Raw genomic sequence first — 12356 nt, 5'->3', positions numbered from 1 at the left:
TCTGCAGTACTTCCACTCATTCTTACTTAAATATGAAGTAAATTCAACACTAAATGTGAACAGAAAAAACAGTTGATTCATTTAAATAACTGTGGATTTTCTAGAATCATTTGACCTTTCCTTTGGCTGCTTTCCAATTAAAGTGAATTCAAAGTAAAAGAGAAAATAGAAAGGTTGGTTTACTTTTCTAGCAAGTCATAACGGTGTCTTTTATTTTGTAGATCTTTGTCTGCAATCCTGCCATGATTAAAATCAGAGAAGAGTGATGTCTGCAACCATGTCTCCAAAACTTACTCCATATTTTAAAGATTTATCACTACTGTTTGCTTTCCTGACATTTAAACAGTTCTGAGGTCCCATCAGGAGTTTTGAGTCACCCTATCAAAATAAAAGTCCTTCTTACAGAAATGACAGAAAATGTTCCTTTTTTTTAGTTTTAGTGTCGTTCTGACTGAGTCCTTCTTTTCAGAAAAACTCAAATTGAATTTATATCCAGTTAAAAAGAATTCTTTCAGTAATGTCTGCTGGACAGATCTAAATTTACTGAAAAGGACCCAGAGGTTTAAGGTGCTGGATTCCCTGTTTACCCCCTCTGGAGAGAGTTGTGTTACAGTCTTCGTAAGTCCTCACTACATCTTCCTCGTTGTTGACTGACGGATTTTGTGATGCTCTGCAGCTTTACATCACTTGATACTCCCCTTCCTCCCCTACTGGGGTTTCTTTTTTCTTGAGGTGCTCAAATATGCTCATCGTTCAGTGAGGTTTGTCACTTTTTATACAATTTCATGCAACTTTAGTAAGATGACACTGCTGAGTGTGCAGAGAGAGAGAGAAAAGGCCTGGCTTGAATCCCAGCTAAGCCTTTACTGTGTGGAGTTTGCATGCTCTCCCTTTGCACGCGTGGGTTTCTCTGGGCACCTTTTCGTCCTCCTAAAGTCCAAAAACTCCCTTCACCGGCTAATGAAAGGTTCTAGATTTGCCCTAAGTGTGTATGTTAGTGTGTGGCCCTGCAACAGACTGGTGACCTATCCAGGATGTCCCTACCTTGGCCCAACAGTAGCTGAGTGGCTTCCAGCAACCTTGTGACTCTGAAAGGGATTCGGCAGGTTGGATGGATAGATGGATATAGTCTCCCTTTAGAAAAGTTATTACGTCAACGAGGAGTTGTCAGGTTCTAAACTGAGAAGTTGTTGTGACTCAGTGCTTCTGTGAGAAAACCGTTATCACGCTCGGCTTGAACTTTAGATGACAGAGATGCATAATGTAGTTATGAAGGGAGAGGGGGTGGATCACATGGTATTCATGCTTGTGGCAGCAAGCTGTCATGTAGGGCTGCACGATATGAGGAAAACTCGCGATATGCGATATTGGTGATTAATATTGCGATAACGATATCATTCGCGGTATATAAACAAATAGCAAAACAACCAAAAACATGATTTCCATTTCACTGCAACAGTTTAAAAATTAGACTCCAAATGACCCTCGTCGACGTAGGAGGCAAACATCAAACATAAAAGGGCTCATATGATTGATCAACAACGTAAACGGGTCCTTCTGATTGGTTAAATGCATAAAGGGATTTATTTCATTTGTTCAAAATTTCAATCTGCCATGAGATTGTTTTAGCAAATTTAAGGTAACCATTTATTGCGATTTTTCGCCGTCTTTTGCGGTATGCATATTGCACAGCTTAATGTCCCGATAACGATAAATTTGCGGTATATTGTGCAGGCCTACTGTCATGCATGTCATGTTTTATTTTTAATGCAATCTTTTTACTGATTTTGTAGTCAAAACCCTGAAACTTCCTCTGCTCAAAGCCAGACTTACTCAGAATGACGTTTGAAGCTTTGTGGCAATCCAGCCGGAAGTGGGACTTATGTTACCCTGACAAATCGAAGCGAAATGGAATCAAATCAAATGAAATCTGTTATGTTAAGCATCTTTGGCGCAGCTCGGATCTTTCCCCCCCGTATGATGGATAAATGAAGAAGACATCGGAACCGGATCAACTTTAGCCTCCTCTAGGCATATTTATTAACTATTGTACAGCAAGGACGTCTCCCTTGTACATCACCGTGCATTCGTTTCGTGATGTCATCAACATAAATACATACAGATACAGTAATGACTCATGGGAACAGCAGTGATTCCTGAGAAAAAGAGTAAAAAGAGTAAGAGGTGCAACTGTAAAAAAAACATTCAAAACTTAACAAAATCAAATCGGATCAAATCAAATCAAATCAAGGCACTTCCCTATTTGCCCAAACTGGTTTTAATGTTTATACCCCCAGGCTATACACACACTTATTTATGGTATAAAAACAGACTTTTAGCTTTTAACCCCTTTATTTCCAGCTATAAAAAATCCACCCATGTTTTTGCAGTCACGTAGAGGCTAAATTAAGGTAATCTTGGAGCTAAAGTACTTTTTTAGTGCATATTTGCATTAATAGGTGTCAAGGGGTTAACAGAGGAGCCAACAGGAAATTGCTTCCTCAAGTGGTCATTAAAGGAACTGCAGTATTTGCAACACAAGTCCTTAATATGACTATTATTTAGAATATTATATATTTTGGAATATGACCCGCCTGCTGATGATAATCCACCCTAATGGGCGGGCCATAAAACATTTAAGCATTTTATTAGACATGTAGGACGCATGGAAAGCGTTTTATATGGTCATGTATAGTAATTGTTTTACTATTTAAAGCTCTTGGAGGTGCTCTTTAGTAAGAAAAATGCTATTTAAATAAAGTTGAATTTGAATGTTCCATCCTGACCTACATCTCGACCTCTCTTACTAGTCTATACTTTGGCGGTTTATTTTTGGCCTTTCTCTGAGTCTCTTGGAACAGGGATGTGTTTGTATGCGTCAGGGGAGGGGGGCCGCAGCCACAAACGAGCCTTTTCGCTGTTGCGCAGCACGCAAGTGTAAAAAGCCCTCCGAAATGGCGTGACGGCACTCCCTCGCATGTCCAGGTTGTCGATCAACAGAGAGAGTTGAGTCGACGGCGTTTGTTCCCTTAAAGCCGTCCGTCCGCTGAGCTGTTTGTTCTCACCGTGAGCGTGACTGGTGCACAGACGCTTGGCTTTCTCACAAAGACGTGTTTGTTGAGCGACTGCTCAGTGGGGGTGGGGGGGTGGGGTAGCTTGGTGTTTTCTCCTCCCTGTAGACTCCCTTAGACTCTGTGGGGTTCCAGTCATCCACTTCACTGGCTGGTGGGCGGATCACGTCCTTGTGTGTTTAGAAACGTATTTTATATTTTCATTAATTCATCCATTCATTCATTCATGCGGCCGTCTCGTGCAAAAGCCCCCCTCAAAAATATTTTACGTCTACTTTGGGGTACTAACCCCACTGGAGCCAACACACCCTTATGCACCTTTTAGCTGTTAGTTATATATGAATTTTTGGACAGCTTTAAAAAAGAATATTGTGGATTCAACATTTTGCGTTCAATCATTTTTCAACAATTGAATTGGTTAGTTCAAAAGGGGCCCAAGTCCACAATTTTCAAAATCGAGATATGTTCTATGGTCCTCAAGGGAACAGCAATCTGATTATGTGCAAAAAAGTCCCATGTATTGACTATGCTTGACATTTAAAATGCATTAAGTGCAAAAATTACTGGACTTGGGCCTCTCTTGCATGGGTTTTGCTGTATCCCATAGATGTCAGCACTAGTTTTCCAATATGGCAGCGCCCCTGTTTAGTTCAAGAAGGGCCCAAGTCCAGAGATTTTAGTTTGCTAGTCCTCTGAAATTATAAAAGTCAGGAACTTCTTATTATAGCATTTGTAAGCTATGAACTTAATCATTTGGTGTAGCCTCCCTTTTAGCTATGCAATTAAAATCATTTCCTGGTAAAACAAACCTCTTGGATTTGGGCCGCTTTTGAACTAACCAATTCAATTTTGTTAGACGGATCATAAGGACTGTTTGCTTTTGTTTTGTAACCTGAGTGGGTGTATAGAGGTTGTCAAAGCCTTAATGGAAGGTTTTATTTGTGTCTGAATAAAAATATGCCACAGATCAACCATATTAAGTCATTTTTGGTGAATATTTGGGCAAAAACTGTATCAGCGTTTAGATGTTTTAGCAGGGTTGTGACCTCTATCATTGTATGATTGCTGATAGACGGATGCTTCTGTTTTAGATCATTCCAAGGACAACCATCTGGATCCACTAGCGCCTCGGAGATGAAATCCAACAAGGAGTTTCCAGAAGGTTCCGCTCGGTTCGTTTCGAAGGACTGGGGCCCTCGTCCGCAACCGGCCGACCCGGCAGCGTCCGCCTGAGAGGGGCCGTCTGCAACGTCAGAGCAGATGCGGAAAGAAACGTAGGCTCGAGTGTCGCAGGTATGAGTCTGGCCGAGCCGGCGTGCCCCGCGCTGACCACTGATTGGGTTTATCAGACCAAAGCGCTCCGTGTCGCTGGGTGTGATGCCGCGCCATGCAGGTTTTCGTCATTGTGTACTCTGCAGAGGCATGTAGGGGTTAGTGTGCCAGAAAGTTGATCTGCCTCACTTTCTGTTTGTTCTCGTGTGGCGGTGTGAGTCAGCTATGCAGACGTGAGGTCACTGGAACCCTGTGTGGGGGTGTTTGGTTACAGAACTAGACAGTAGGGTGAAAAATGCTAAAGGTGTGTTTTCTCAAGCTCTTACTTTGTTTACGTGGCTGTTTCCTGGCTCTCATTCATGAATCTCTGTTCCTATTCTAGAGAAACCTTTTCAAAATGACAGCTTACACAGTCAAGGTTGAATTAGAAAATGTTGGAGCTTTGGTTTACATGAAGTATAATGTGTACAACAGTGTGAACGGGGGAAAGGGAGTTGTTCCTGTTTGACTTCTGCAGTACACTTTGTGGTAGTCCTTATAGCAACCCCAAAACTGGAAAACTGAAAAATCCGTACAACACGCATGCGCTTCGCCTACTTCACCAATACTTACCCATCTGTGTTGTTTAAGTGTGCGCCATGACCTTTTGGGTTCTGCATCATGCCCGTAGAAAAATGTGTGCTTGAACCTTTGCGATCTACATGCTCACTGATTGGTCTACGACCTTGATATTTCCTGCAGGCCGCCTTCCTGCCCCGTAGGGGTTTGCCCATTTTTCTTTCGCCCACAGACCCACAGTTTTCACCCGTGAGGGCAGTTGTGACCGAGCCCAACATCACTTGCCAAAACAAAAACAAAGAAAGGAGGCAGACAGACAATGAGTGGATGGATGTCAAGGGGCTAAACTGGAGTCAGAAGAGCAGGAGGAGTTCCCAAAAAAGAAGCAGGGAGGGGGGTGGGGGGTGGGGTGGAGAGAGACTCTGAATGCCTAGAGAGCCTCGGGGCACCAGACTGACAGAGGAGAACCGGGACGACAGGAAGCTGCTGGGACTCTTAAGTTGGGTCGTGGGAGGAGGTTGTTATTTTTACCATAAACCTGCCCCCCCCCCTTCTTCTCTGCAGTCACATCAGTCACTGCCATCGTGGCACCTTAGCTCACCTTTTCATTTTTCTTCACAACTTGTTTTTGTGTCCTTCACACAAAGATTGCATTACACCCCTATTTCTGGTTTAAATGCATTAAGTTTCCTATTTGAGTTGCTATGTAATGGAGAACCTGGTTCCTGGTTTCACACCTTTTCTTGAGTGTCAAACAAAATCTTTCAGGTCTTTATAACTTACAGTTTAAATATATATTAAATATGCTTTTAGGTTCCCAGGTTCCCACTCAGGTTCCCACTACACAATAGGCTTTTTTTTTATTAAAGTAAAATGATAAAAACTCAGCTCTGCATGACTGTTTGGGACGGATGTCTGCTTTCTCTGAAAAAAAAAAAAAAAAAAAAAGCAGACCGATGTGACAAAGGTGATTTGACCTGACTGACCTTAGCCCCACAGGGCTAATCTGTTTTCTAATTACTGAATAACTATGCTAGAAATGCAAATTAAGTGGTTTGATATTTAGTTTCCTGAAGGTTACTTAATTAAATATGGGTACTCATTACTTAAATGCTTTAATACATAAAACAGGGATCATAATCAGACCTTTTCTACTTGACCCATAAACAGAAGCGTTCTCCTGTTTACTGCATCAGGTCGCCCCCTTCTGTCCAGATGGAGTACTACAACAGGCTGTCTTTCCCAGCTGTCTGTGGAGGGATTTTTGTGCAATTATTCCAAGCGCAACACTCACTATTTTAAGCATAGACTGTAAAAACAAACCCCTCCCCCCTCGTGTTCCCAAATTAAAAAAAATAAGTCAAAATCCCAAAGACTTCTATTGAGACATATGGTATTAGTCAATCATTTTATCTGTCACAATAACCATTCTTGCTCAGATACCTTCTTCTCAACATCTTCTTTTCTAATTCTAATATTTTTTAAAAGATATTTTTTTCTTTTTCACAAGTGTTTCCAATGATTAACTGACCAATCAAATGCCTCAGTAAAAATATGTCTGTCTGACGTCGAACTTCTGAGGGGTTTGATTGACAGATTTTGGAAAGCTAATGGCAGCAGACTCCATCCATGTCGTCTGTGAAGGCCTTTTCCTTCTTATTTTGAAATTCTTTTAGGACTGTTTAAAAAAAAAAAAAAAAGATTTTCCCGTGTCTTTCGTAAACACGGGTGAACCAGGAGTGAAAAACAATTAAAATAAGAATAAAGGTTATTAACAAATGCAAAATGACAGATTCAAATGTTGGAATGGTTCTCTCTCAACGGCTTGTACAATTCTCCCATATTAACTGTATATAGTGAAAGCTGAATACAGTCTGTTTCCGTTACACAAATGCGCAAAACTTTATCGAAATTCTAGGACTGTTGAAAAACACAATTTCCCTGTTTCCATTAAATTATATACATGTGATTAAACACAAACCATGGAAGACACGGAGGATGTTTAAATATGGGATTTATTTAATTAAAAAAGCTGTGCAGTTTGCATGATTGAATGACTGAAATATTTCACACTAGTTGGTTTTAAGGCATAAGTATCTGTTTTGTGTACATGTCGACAGGTGGACATTTTTGCAGCTAACAGGTGTGTTTATAACATTTGAGTGTGTGTGTGTGGATAGGCCCCGCCCTTTTTGTACTACATTTGAACCTTACCATAATGATTAACAACCAGTAAACTTGTTGCTTTATGCTGCTTCATGGTCTTACCCCCCTTCCCCTCCTATTATCACCCTCCTACCCCCCCCCCCCCCCCCTCTCTAACGTCCCTCTCTCTTCTTCCCCTCTTTCCTTTTCCGTCCGGTCCAACACCAAAGATTTTCAAACATGATTGAAATTAATAAAGTTTGGCCTCAATTACAAAAGGGGTTTATTCAGACAGACCTTTGGTTTGTCTGAAGATGAATAACCCCTCTTGTTAAAGTAAAATATGTCCAACACAAGAGGCCCTCAGCTCTCATCTGTCCGCCTAGCTGTTGGACAGGACAAGTTAAAAAAAAAAAAAAAAAAACATTAAAAAAGCTGTACAAAAGCATCAGTAATCATGTCTCCATGTCTGGGTTCATTCAGTCTCCCGCTGCAAAAGCATCTTTCAGCCGCTACTTCTGTGTCTCTGTGACCCACATTGGTTCAAGAAGGGGAAAATAAAAACAAGAATTAAACCAGAAGATCTTTGTCTTGATGGAAATAAGAAAAATTCCAAAAGATTTAGGAGGCCCGAGGTGCCTGCCATTCCATCCCACAGCGGCGCTCTCTTTGCGGCCAGCAAGCCGCCACCCGCGTGGCGATCCGGCGGAGCGACTGTAGGCCACCGACCTGTCCAGGCTGTATCCCTCCTTCACCCAACAGTAAATGGGACGGGCTCTGGCAACTCTGTGGTAAAGAAAATGCATTCAAACTGTCTACCTGTGTAGAGTTGTTGGTCACGTGAATCATTTAATTGGAAAAAAGTCTTTCCATTGCAGTTTTGCGAAATGTGTCCATTTAGATTCGCCTCAAAAACCATCTACTCCAGGCAGGCCTTCAAGTGAATGGATCTGATTTGACTAGGGGTGGATTTTATTTTGAAAGGAACTTATAGATTAGCTGTAAACATTAAAATCAGTTTTTTTTTTTTACACATCATTTAATGTAAATATTGAAATTCTACATTTTATAAAGACATAAATTAGTGGCTGCAAAAACAGTGCATTTTTCTAAACAGAATGGCTTTTGTTTTTTTGTTTTTTTTTTACGTTAACGGCTGCAGACCCCCCTGGTTTAGAGCATCCAATATCCTCACGGAGCAGGAAAACAGCAGATTGTGATCCTAAAAAACATAGTGATTTCCCATATGCAGTCTGAAGAGCCCGCCGTCACGTTTGCTTTTCTGGTTCCTGGCTGAAACACAGTTGACTGTCATTCTGAGCCTTTGCAGATCGAGAACATGCTGGATGGGGAGGACATAATCTAGTAACCGCCGTGCCAAAGTCAGCTTTACGCAGCAGTCTGACTTTCCCATTATCTAAATGAACGAGGCTCAGCAGGGAGAGAAAGGCTGCAAAATGTATAAATGATGACAGGGAGGAAGTCAATGCACAACTCACTGGACTGCACCATGTGCTGATTTCCTTAAAAAAAAACACATCTCCCATTTTTGTGTGTTTTTTTGTTGTTTAGCTGTGATTCCTGACAGCAGGGCTGTGATGCATTCAGGCCAGACGGTGTCAATGCGATGATACGTCGGGTGTCACGTTTGTGGCTCAAACACACGCGGTCCGTGGATCAGATGGCACAGCTTGTGATGATTCACAGACCTCGTCACCTGCGACCTTGTCAAAAACAGATTAGGTGAGGACCCCCGCGCCGCTCTGCTCCCCTCCTAATCCGGCGCCAGTCGTTGCTCTGCAGGCACCAGACCGCCCTCGTAAATCCCACCATGACGTGACCTTCGATAGTTCCTAGAAAGACGGGATGGGAGCGGACTGGAGGTCTCAGCCCCTTACCCTTCTGCACACCTGTGTCATTGGGGGGGTTGCTGCACGTGCCCGCATCCTTTCAAATTCAGCTTAAAAGTGAGGATCTTTTCGTGATTAGAGAGGGATTTGTGGAGGGTCAATTTTCCTTCTAAGTCAGCTCAAGTAATGGGAGGCGATGGAACATGTCTGGAGGTCGGACTCTTCCCCAGTGGATTCAAATCACATAGAAAGATTCCCGATTTTGTTTCAGTTCAAATTTAGTTGTAGGAAGGAAACAGAATCATTGCTGTGGCAGGTCACTGATCCAACAAATGGTTAAATGTAAGTTTTGGTGCAGAATGTGAGTGATAGTTTATTTTTTCCTTCATAGTTGCTTGTAATTATTGCGTGGAACTTAATTGGCAAAAAAAATGATTGAACTAAATGTTTAGATAGATCCTCAAAAACTAATGTTTTTGCATAAACCTATCGTTAGTACAACAGTATCTTAGACATTTGTCTAAATTATATTCAGAAAAGTTATTATCATTATTTTTCTTCATTTGACCAACTTATCTGCACTTTGCCACCTTGTGACTCCAGTAGCACATTGCACCCGAGGGCCTAATTGCTGGTCAACAGTCAAGACAAACGTTTAATTTCTTGTCTTTAAAGAGCATTTTTATTCCATAGAAACTTCCAAGAAACTAAAAACCAAGAAAGATTTAGTTTGTGTTAATAGTACTTCAATTTTGTGTTCTTTTCTGAAGCATAAAATGACAGCTTTAAACTTTGTAACAGGTTTTTGTACCTGAAATTAATTTAAAATAACCGAATGATTACCTGATGGTCAGGGAGTTAAAAGTAAAGTCAGCCGTATTCGTTAAACAAAGGGGAAGAACCTTTGAAGTATATTTGGTGAGAGTGAGGATCTGAGGGAAGAAAAGCGTTTCAGTTTTAAATGTACCATCAGGAAGGTCACGACCCCCAGTGAAAATATGGACAATGGAGCTGGAGCGAAATTGCCCCTTACAAAGCCAGATCACTGCAGCAGCAGCACTTCCTGTTCACTTAAACATGGTTTTGATCATTCGGGTTACTAAATACACATTTTTAGCAAAAGTTTGAAGTTTGTGCAACCAAATCCATAGAAAAACATTTAGTTCACCTTTTATAAATAATAGAACAAAACTATTTTACTCTGAAAAAGAGGGAATACTCAAACAACAAAAGAGCCCATGGAAGTACAGGTACAAAAATGCAGCTCACAGGTAAACAATACAAATTATAACAAGTATCAAATATAACACAAAAGTCAAAATTTAGTAGAATAAAATACACATTTAAATAGAAATAAAGCAGGTAAACATGTATAGGCATTAAAATATATTTAAAGTGCCATAAATACATTAAATGCACATTTTTAGCAAACTTTTTTATATAAAACTATAATAACTTGCAGCCTGATTTCTTAAAAAAAAAATCGTCATCAAAAAGAGTTTATTAAAAATGAAAATGATCCATTCATATAATCTGGGGGGAGAGAATATGCTGCTCGGTGAAAGAATCTTATGGATCTGGTTCTGACCCGGACCTCCTCTGTGACTCAAGACCACACAAGTACCAACCCCTCTCATCCGTGGCGAAGAGCCTCGCCGTGGAGACAGAACTTCTCATACCTTTTAAGGAAGAGGCTGTGCGTTTCATCTTTTTAAAAATACTTAAAAACGTATTTTTACTTTGAAATTGGGGTTATTTGCCTCACTGCCCATGCCTGTAGATCTGCGAGGTGTTTCTTTTATTCGCCTCTGACATGGAGGTTCCTCGGGCGCGTCAAACCAGGCGCCACGAGGATCACGTTCGCCCTGTCAGGATTTCAGCTTACTGCTTACCCAGCAGTCATAAAGACGGCGCACAGCCCCTTTTCCAGAACCGGACTCTTAGTGTTCTTTGTATGCTTGGAGTTTTGAAGCTCCTGTGATATTTGGTCTCGGAGCAACGTACCATTACACCCACAGCCTGTCTGCTCCACTTCTCCCTGCTCTTCATCGGGGGGAAACCGAAGGCGTTGCTGCATATTTTCCCAGACTTGCTGGAGGTTCTTCTCACATGAGATGACTGACAAATGGAACAAGTGGGGTCAAAGGGCGCAGTACCAGAACCTCAGTTGAGGGAAAAAGCTCTTCTGCAGGTTTGTGGGCCGAAGTTCATAATGTGCTCGTCCAATTCTGGATTTGAGAATCTCTGTAATTATTGAACATTTTTAAAATGTGTATTCTAACAAAACAAAATCATTTTAAAAAATATTATTTCAAAAGGATTTAGAAAATGTTTAAATATCAGTTATGAGGCTAAATCCATGGGTGTGAAAAGAAGCAAAAATTATGCATCCCTAAATCTTCTTTACATTTTTAAAGATTTTATGTTTATAATAATTATAACTCATCCATATGATAGAGCACTTATACTCCTACAAACCTGAATAAATGTCATTATTTGGTATTTATACTAAAACTACAGTAACTATTCTATTGTCTTTTAAATGAAGTGCACAAATATTGTTAAAGCAGTTAGATAACTTTCACATTGTGGTTGGAATAAGTCACTAGATTATTGTAGAGGGTATTTTAATTCTTATTAATTCTTATTAATTATTAATTATTGTAGAGGGTATTTTAATTTTTTACAAAAAAAAAAAATCAAAATAAAGTCATTAAAAACATGTTGAGCACAAACATGACGATATCAGCTAAATATAAATGAGCAGAATGTTTTCTCAGTGGCAGAGCTTGGAAAACTTGTAAAGATTTAACACAGACAAGCTTTAAGACAGTATTTTAATTGTTTAAGATATTTTATTTTCTGCATGAATTTGACAGCTTGCTTCATAACAAGAAACTTTGCAGGGAAAGCAGAAGCTCAGTAGGAAGGGAAGAGAAGGGACATGCGAAATTTGCCTGAAAACCTCCATGAAAAAAAGGAAAATATCATCCAATCAGTTATTGTATTTACCTGATTTTTTTTTTTAAATCTTATTTTACTTTTCCTGTCCAACAGCTGAGTAAACAGATGAGAGCTGAAGGCCTCTTGGGTTGGACATATTTTACTTTAACAACAGGGGGTTATGAGTCTTCTGACACAGCAGGTGTATAATTAAATAAACCCCTTTTGTAATTTTTACTAAACTTTAATCATATTAATTATAATTGTAACAGTTTTTTGTTGGACCGGACAGGAAAGAAGAGGAGGGAAGAATAGAGAGGTGTGTTAAATAGGAGGAGATTGGGGGTGATTATTGAAAGGGGGGGGGGGGGGGGGGGATCATGAAGCATCATAAAGCAACATGTTGCTGGATGTTTATTATCACTACTGTCAGGTTTAGATGTATAACAAATCTAAAAGGGGCAGGGCCTGTCCACACACACACTCAAATGTAACAAACATACCTGTTGGCTCCAGT

The 12356-nt window shown here is 40.4% G+C and overlaps 1 protein-coding gene across 1 annotated transcript in view; it reads left to right on the top strand.

Moving 5' to 3' along the window:
• Positions 1-12356, top strand: part of tnk2b (tyrosine kinase, non-receptor, 2b) — a 64221-nt gene that overhangs the window by 5443 nt on the left and 46422 nt on the right. Inside the window, exon 2 of the mRNA XM_011486458.4 lies at positions 4163-4364. The gene's annotated coding sequence lies outside the window, so the exon portion shown is untranslated. The remainder of the gene's footprint in view (positions 1-4162; positions 4365-12356) is intronic.

This window comes from Oryzias latipes, chromosome 17, assembly GCF_053564925.1.
Source record: "Oryzias latipes strain Hd-rR chromosome 17, Olatipes_Hd-rR_3.1".
NCBI classification, from domain to species: domain Eukaryota; kingdom Metazoa; phylum Chordata; class Actinopteri; order Beloniformes; family Adrianichthyidae; genus Oryzias; species Oryzias latipes.
Note: the sequence above shows the minus strand (reverse complement) of the source record. Positions and strands in the feature narration are given on the sequence as shown.